The sequence below is a fragment of the Dermacentor variabilis genome, chromosome 7, assembly GCF_050947875.1.
Source record: "Dermacentor variabilis isolate Ectoservices chromosome 7, ASM5094787v1, whole genome shotgun sequence".
Lineage (NCBI taxonomy): Eukaryota > Metazoa > Arthropoda > Arachnida > Ixodida > Ixodidae > Dermacentor > Dermacentor variabilis.
In genome coordinates, this window is record NC_134574.1 from 13,414,140 (window position 1) to 13,421,904 (window position 7,765).

The following is a 7,765-nucleotide window of genomic DNA, read 5'->3' on the forward strand; positions in this document are numbered from 1 at the left end:
TCAAGGTCACCTGGATGCGTCTCACGTTGTCAAAGCGTGCAGGTTTGTGGACGACTACCTGGTATTTATTGATTGCACTGATCACGCTTTAGAGCCTGCTGCTTTGGGAGACTTGGAGATCTTTAAGAGCTGCAGCCTCTAAAACTAACAAATGAGGTCCCATTTGATGATTCTTCGTGCTTTCTAGATCTCAGGCAGTGCCTTGAAAACAAACAGGTGTGCTAGTGCTTTGAACCGAGAAGTAAGAAGTCACTCTTGCCCTTTAACTCTGCACATTCAAAGCTTGTTAAACGAGGTATTGTGAAGTTTTGCTTCGTTAACAGCCTCAATAAATCTTGCTCACATGAAATGCAAGATAGTATAGCTGCACAGGTTGATCACCTTTCTTGGTTTGGCTACCCTTTGGCCTTAATTTCAGCCATAGCGGAACAGCTTCTGAAGGGCACAAAACGTGATGAGCAGTCAAGGAACCAGCCGGTTGAAAGACACAGGTTCGCAGTGCAACCGTATGTGCATGATGTCTCCGATAGGCTAAAAAAGATTCGGCAACCTCCAGGAATCCCAGTCCTTTTCTCAGCCCCGGAAAAGCTGGCAAAGCTCTGTAAGCATGTAAACGCGCCGAAATCGCGTCAGAGTTCTTGCTCTGTCGGGCACAGAAAAGATTTTGCGATATGTGCACCGAATGTGGTTTACCATATTGCCCTGTTTTGAGGCAGTAAATACGTTGGACGGACAGGCAGGTGCCTAAATGATCGTTTAAGAGTGCACTATAACGTCCATAACACTGTTCAGACCACTTGGGCATTCATTAATAATATTTGGGGTTTTACGTGCCAAAACCACTTTCTGATTATGAAGCACGCCGTAGTGGAGGACTCCGGAAATTTTGACCACCTGGGGTTCTTTAACGTGCACCTAAATCTAAGCACACGGGGGTTTTCGCATTTCGCCCCCATCGAAATGCGGCCGCCGTGGCCGGGATTCGATCCCGCGACCTCGTGCTCAGCAGTCCAACACCATAGCCACTGAGCAACCACGGCGGGTCTTGGGCATTCATTGCCGGGACTGCTTCTGCATGCCCCTCTTTGAAGATACGCAAGTTCTAGCGAGACACAGCTCACCCGGTACATTATTGAAGCTGATTGCACCAGGAAATTGGGTAGTGTGTGCGTTAGTTCCCCCTCTATCACGCTGACCCCTAGTGAAGTCTTGTATCTCCACAGATAGATATTGTGATTTTTTTTCGTGACCATGTTCTTAGTACATTGACTTGCTGTTAGAACACCCCTTGTGACTGCCTTTCAATTTCTGCGCCCATGACCCCTCTTGTGTATAAACACACTGCAACGCAATGAAATATTGTTAAAAGTCAGCGCAGTGTATGTCATCTCTCGCAGTCCTTGTCCTTCCCACTGTACATCATTTTTTATACTGCACAGTGAATATTAATTGAATAGTATATAGTATTAATATATAGTATATAATAGTATATAATATAAAATATAGTACACATCTGAGCTCCAAAAATGCAATTGATGCAGCAAATGACGTTTAGCTTTCCAAAAGAAAAAAAATGTTCACGGTTAACCACGAGGTGCAGGGACTCCATTCTCTGAGCATCTTGACCAATAAATGCAGCGCATGGCATTGCTGGAATCTTGCGTCCTGCATTAGCAAAATAAGAAGAGAATCATGAGAGTTCAGTCTATGCAATTACACATGTGCACTGTGGAAAATTTGATAAGGCAACAAGCTCCTGAAAGTAACAAACTTAATGTGACTGGGAACAATGCACAGCTCAGGCAACTGGGCAAGACAGGTGAAAGGTAGGAGAAATTTTTATTTTGCAAATTTAGGAATTCCATTTACTGCGAACACTAAACCACTATGTCGCTTTGAATACAAGGCACATACAGCAGCAAAAGAGAATAAATTTACAGTAGCCTTTTCACCATAGAAAATAAGAGTGAATTAAATTTAATGACACAACCAAGGACACCTCTCAACAGACATTTGTCCAAGAGTGTGTATGTGACCTTAATATAAATTGACATGAAATCTGCAATAAATCTCTGCATTACACTTTATAAGTACTGCGGCTGAGAACCTTACGGGATATGGCACATTAAGAGTGACATGCACAAGACATTAAAAATGGGTTTTTACACAACATTATTACACTAGGAGACGGAGTAGTTTTACAGAGAGTGCACACAAAATGAAAATGAGGGAACCCCCACTGGCATTCTCATTTGCCCTGCAATACCTGCATCCAGCCCAACAATCTCCAACTCTCCAATGCAGTTTATTAGACCATTTCTGTATACTGAAATTTATTGTGTATTTCTTATTTACTAATTTAGTAAGAACTGACATTTCGGCATACTTTCCTTGAAAATTTAGCATGTGTTAACTATTTTCCTTAGAGCAGGCCCCTTTCTTTCAATGGGTTAGCTTGGCGATATGGTGACTAGTATTCCGAAAGATCATAAGTTTAAATAAACTTATGATCGTTCGTCATGCTCCCACTTTTTACTTCATGCTCTAAACTGTGATACCCCTCCTAGGCAGTTTATGTTATTCTGCGAATACCTACATGGTCCTTCTTTATGTAGCCTCTCAGCTAGAGCCTGAAATTTTTCGTCTCCTAAAAAAATCATCTTTACCACCCGAAATGTATTGCACGGTTACCCCTCATTGGAGGGGGGGGGAGGGATTGTATATAAGTGTTCATATTCAATGAACCTCAGAGCCACAACCATTTCCCATCCTGTGTTGCCACTACCCGCATGAGTCGCTATGGTTGTAAATTGGCTACCCACCCTCTCCCGCCTAAAAGTACATTTTTCTACATGGAAAATCACCACAGCATTGCATTTGATTGAATGAGTCCTCCTGTGCATGTTTTTTTTTCTCGTCTTGTAATGGCTAGGTTCAACATGGTCAAGTTGTCTGAAAACTGCCAAGCCCCAACCAATACTTTGTGTAGTTTCAAAATTATGAAACATTCATTTTTCAAGACTTGTCCCAAATTAAGCATGAGGTAGATTTTCATGATGCAAATGAGGAAAGGTTGTGCTTAGTGACAATGATAGGCCTACTATATCCTGCAAAACTGTGTGAAATGACATATGCTTGCAATATTCATGAGCAGCTAGCTCAGTACAAGAAATAGGCGCAATGCCTGCGGAAATGTTTTTTAACACCCATGAGAGGTCCTAGTTTCTTGTAATTTCTTCAAATCCCTTGCAGTCTAGATTGTAATCCGGCGCATTTTGATATTGTATTTGAAATAAAAAGAGCTCAAATTTGAAGGTTTTGAGAATTATACGGGATTAAATTAAAGGTAGCAGAGTAATGCAACGAGCAAATAACAAGCTCATTGCATAGAGTAAAGAAATATTCCTTTCCTGCAAAAACATTGGTAGCAGGAAGGTCATACGAAATTAGCACTGAATGCACAATAAAGAATATCATGCTGGAATGATCCAGTCTGTGAATATTCTTGCACAAAGAAAATCCTCATTATGAAAGGCCACCAAGAAAATGCAAGTGTATGCTTTGGATCAGCAGTCATACCTGCAGTATGCAGTACAATCGGCAATATTTAAAAACACACAACTGCACATAATATCAAGCTTAGGCCGCCAAGGAGGCTCAGAGTTTTAAATTATAACTTGACTTACTATATTAAACTTCACACCTTTATCTACTTACAATGTTGTCTTCCCAACTGATTCCTAGAAGACATCAACCATCTACTGCCTGAAGGCGAATGCAAGTGGCTTGCTCTTGATGGAGGGCACCAAGGCTGGGCATTGTGAAATTGCTGCTATCATCTGCATGACCTGCGAGAAACAACGCTCTAAGTTCAAGATAAACAAATGCTATTAGAATGAAAGACAAGATCACTGGCAATGAGCCTCGTTTTGATTTGCACGAGAAAAGAAAAAAATATGGTCTTTGTGCTGCTTACTGAAAAAGAAGCAAGCTTCCTTCCAGATGTTGCAGTCATGCATTAACATTGTCACACAGCTTCACGTTTGTATGCTCATATGCTGCTGTCGCTACTCTGCCAGCATGCTTTTCATCGCTTATTATTTCAAGTTACATTGATCATTGTTTTCTTCCCAATTTTTGGCAAATAGCACCAGCAAAGAAGTAGCTCACTTACACACACACTGCCTTGTGAGGAGCGAATTCACATACACGCACGCATGCATTCACGCACGCGCGCCCACGCACACACAACAAACACACAAGCCTCTACCACATAAGCAGCTTCCCACGCTTGACACACTGCATTTTTTATTCTTTGACACTCCTACTGCTAAGGCATAAAAAAGCCTTCGTGTGACCAACCCCAAACTCCTCAACGTACACTTCCAGCTTAAACACTTTCTCGAGAGCCAGGACAAGCCTTGCAGCTTCCACAGTTCTCCAAACTGTAGTTACGAATTTCAATAGGGCTATAGGCGACAGCTCTCGAAGGGCATGCAAACTACCAGGAGAGACCTAAAGCTTGCATATGATACCTCTAAAGCACAACAACAACACTCCAAATTTTCAAAATTCATTAGAGCTCCTGAGGACAATTGCTATATACGTAGGACGTCTCGAATAACCTGCTGTTCACAATTTCAGCGGTTGTCTGCATCAACGGAAATGTGGGCTAATGGGAAATTCACGTCTTTAAGATCAGAATTAGTGTAATGGTGAAACACACTACGATATTTCTTAATCATTTATTTATGCTCTGGATGTAACGTTCCCTTTAGAATAACAATCAAGGATATCAATTCATCAGGGCAGAGGAGGGAAAAAGGAGGAAGCGTATACCTGACGCCTTCCCACTGATCCTCCTGAGAAACGGCGCCTCATACAGCAGTTGTCCAGGTTGGCTTGAAACCAAACTCGGGTTTCAGGCGGCAACACTCGCTGAACCAATTTGGAAGAGTTTTATTGCGAGTAAAACTCTACCGGCCTTATGCAATACAAATGCACGCACACAAAACGCACTCGCGCGCACACAAATATACGCACTCTCAAAGCGCAGACACAAAAGCACGCACGCGCACATTGATAAACACAAACAAGCACACATACATGCAGGCAGACACGCTATCACGTGCACGCACACACAGCGACCCACACGGAAACAAGCTCACAAAACACGTACGTATGCACTAGACACACGCAAGCACGCCGGCCCATACAAACCGGCATGCACGCGCGCGCGCACGCGCGCACACACACACACACGCACACAAAGCGAGCTGAGCGCACGCACACACACGAATCGAGCCGAGCGCGAGCACGCACACACGCACAGACAAAACGAGCCGAAAACATGCTAAAGCCCGGCAAGCAACAGCAGCAGCACGCGACCGCATCAGGGAGAACCAATACCGCGCCAGTTCTTTCGAAAGGTGGCAAAGTCAGTCGTCCTTTTTCTATGCGACGCAAAAGTGGTCGACCACATTACAAGAAGCCACGCTGAACGCACAAAAGAATCACATCTACGAACGTTCAAGCGCTGAGAAACAAAGCGTAACTATGCAGGCGCACCGCGCCCGATATAAGACGGGGCGCGATCGAGGTAGTTAACTTGCCCTACTAGGAGGGCAGCTGCTCTTGCTCTTACATTAGTGAATTATGCTACAAGATCACAGTAAGAAACTTCTAGAGCGAAGAAAAACACGGAACCCACCAAATAAATACCAAATAAATGGGCACTTGCCTGAAAATTCCCCTTATGGCAGTACTACCGACCGCCGACACAGGGCACATTGCAACTGCTCGTCTCAGCGTCCGTGGATCCATCTTCCAGTGCGTACGAACGCTTTGCTTTGAAGTGGAGTACGAGTAATACACAAAGCACGGCCCACACCTTTTTCGACACCGCGCACAAAACTAATCACACGTGTAAAATTATTTCGCACAGCGCGAGACGCGAACGCATTTCATGTAGCGAGAGAATGCAATAATGGCGTAGCTTCCGCCTTCCCGTCCTGCCGCGCGCCGAAGTGACGGCATGTGACTGTACAGCGTCCTCCCGTCACTTCCGGTCGCTTTTCATTGGGCAGGGGCGGCCGCGCAAATTGAATGTTTATTCTGACAGGTTTGCTTGCTCGCATGGCCGCCTGTTTGCTGCTGCTTCGTTCTGGTCTTCAACTAGAGCGTTGAGGCGGGTAGTTGTTACTACGTTTTGTGCCGAGCATTTTTTTTTTGGGGGGGGGGGGGCGCAGTCTGTGCTGCATGACTGAGGGTACAGTACACAAATCGGGACCGTGAGCGGGCCGATCGGCGCTCTTCTGCTGGTGCGATTAGATTATTTGCTGCGTCCGAACGAAGCAACCTTGCGAGGTCACAGCGTAGTTACAGCGATATCCTGGCTCGATAAAGACCCTCACATCTTGGTCGTGCGACAGCGACGCGTAAGCGTTCATGAGGCGACTGAAGTATGTGTTTGTAAGAGCGTATGCTGTGGATAAGCAATTACAGCTTTGACGACACCAGCCCCTAATATATAGGCTGAGCCTTACAAACTGTGTCCGAGGATGCGCTTAGAAAGCAGACCAGTAGCTTAATAAAACTCTGAATAACTTAGGCAAGGTACGTGGAGATTCGGATTTGAGAACTTCCAGCGTGATCTCGCCGCTATAGATGTCTTCGCTATGGCTTCACCAAGCAAATTGTGCGTTGATGCCATTGTACAGCAGAGGCTCGTCTAGCAGCACGTCCCTGTTTGTTCAGCAATGTATCCATACAGCTTCTTTAATTTCGCCACTTTTTGTTGGGCTTTTAAGGACACCGAAACATTCGTGCAGAATTGTGCAAGTTGCTCGCGCGTTTTCATTCTGCTATTGCAGTTTGTCTTAGAAGTGTTTAATTGCATGATAATATAATTGTGAGCACAAAATATAGTGATAATTAAATTGTAAGTGAAAGTGCGTACATTTTCTCAATGATACATTTTGGAGTGGCCGTCATGCCAGTAACATCAGAATCCTAGAAAAAGATCGACAGTCACTTAGGAATGCGAAAACTTAATGACTTCATGGATGTACACTTGCAATTTTCACGTGACCGTGATACGTCCTACATTGTCACGTGTCCTTTACAATTCTACCTTCAGCTGCCGCAATCCACCTTGCTACAGTTTGTACGAACCTTAACCGAATTTATTCCACCCTAATACACATTGTTTACCCATAATTGCTTATAATTAACGTTGTTCTATTTACTACCTTCTGTATCACTACTGACGTCATACAAGACGCTGATGACGTCACATTTTATTGCTTTATTATACATACTTTCAAGGCCTAGTAGATACAACAGAAAGAAGTGGTGAAAGTATACAATATTTGCAGTGCAGGGCAAGAATAGAAAATCAAATTGTAAGACACTTTGAACAGCGATGTTGAATTAGTGGTGTCACAAATTGAGACTGTGGAGGCGGAAAGGCGGTTCCATTCAGTGGCTGTTCTTGGCAAAAAGGAAGAATGGCACATGAATTTTGTGCTGATGGTCCATGCGAGACGAGACATATCTTGGTGGGTGAAAATATTTTCTTTAAGAGAAGGGTTAAAGTACCATATTCTATGAAAAATACAGAGACGAAGGTACGTACGACGTAACCAAACGTCAAGTTGACCTAGTGTTCTTTTCATGGACGTGACGCTAGAATGACGTGAATAATTTGAGAGAATAAAAGGGCGGCGCGGTTCTGAATGCTTTCAAGGGAAATGACAAGATTGGC

General features: G+C 43.9%; 1 long non-coding RNA gene across 1 annotated transcript; it reads right to left on the reverse strand.

The window, feature by feature from the left end:
- Positions 1-697: 697 nt before the first annotated feature.
- Positions 698-4,943, reverse strand: LOC142588957 (uncharacterized). The gene is made up of 3 exons (XR_012829759.1): positions 4,840-4,943; positions 3,718-3,848; positions 698-1,665 (listed from the first exon to the last, which is right to left on the reverse strand). It is a non-coding gene; the product is annotated as an uncharacterized LOC142588957 (long non-coding RNA).
- Between the last annotated feature and the right edge of the window lie 2,822 nt (positions 4,944-7,765).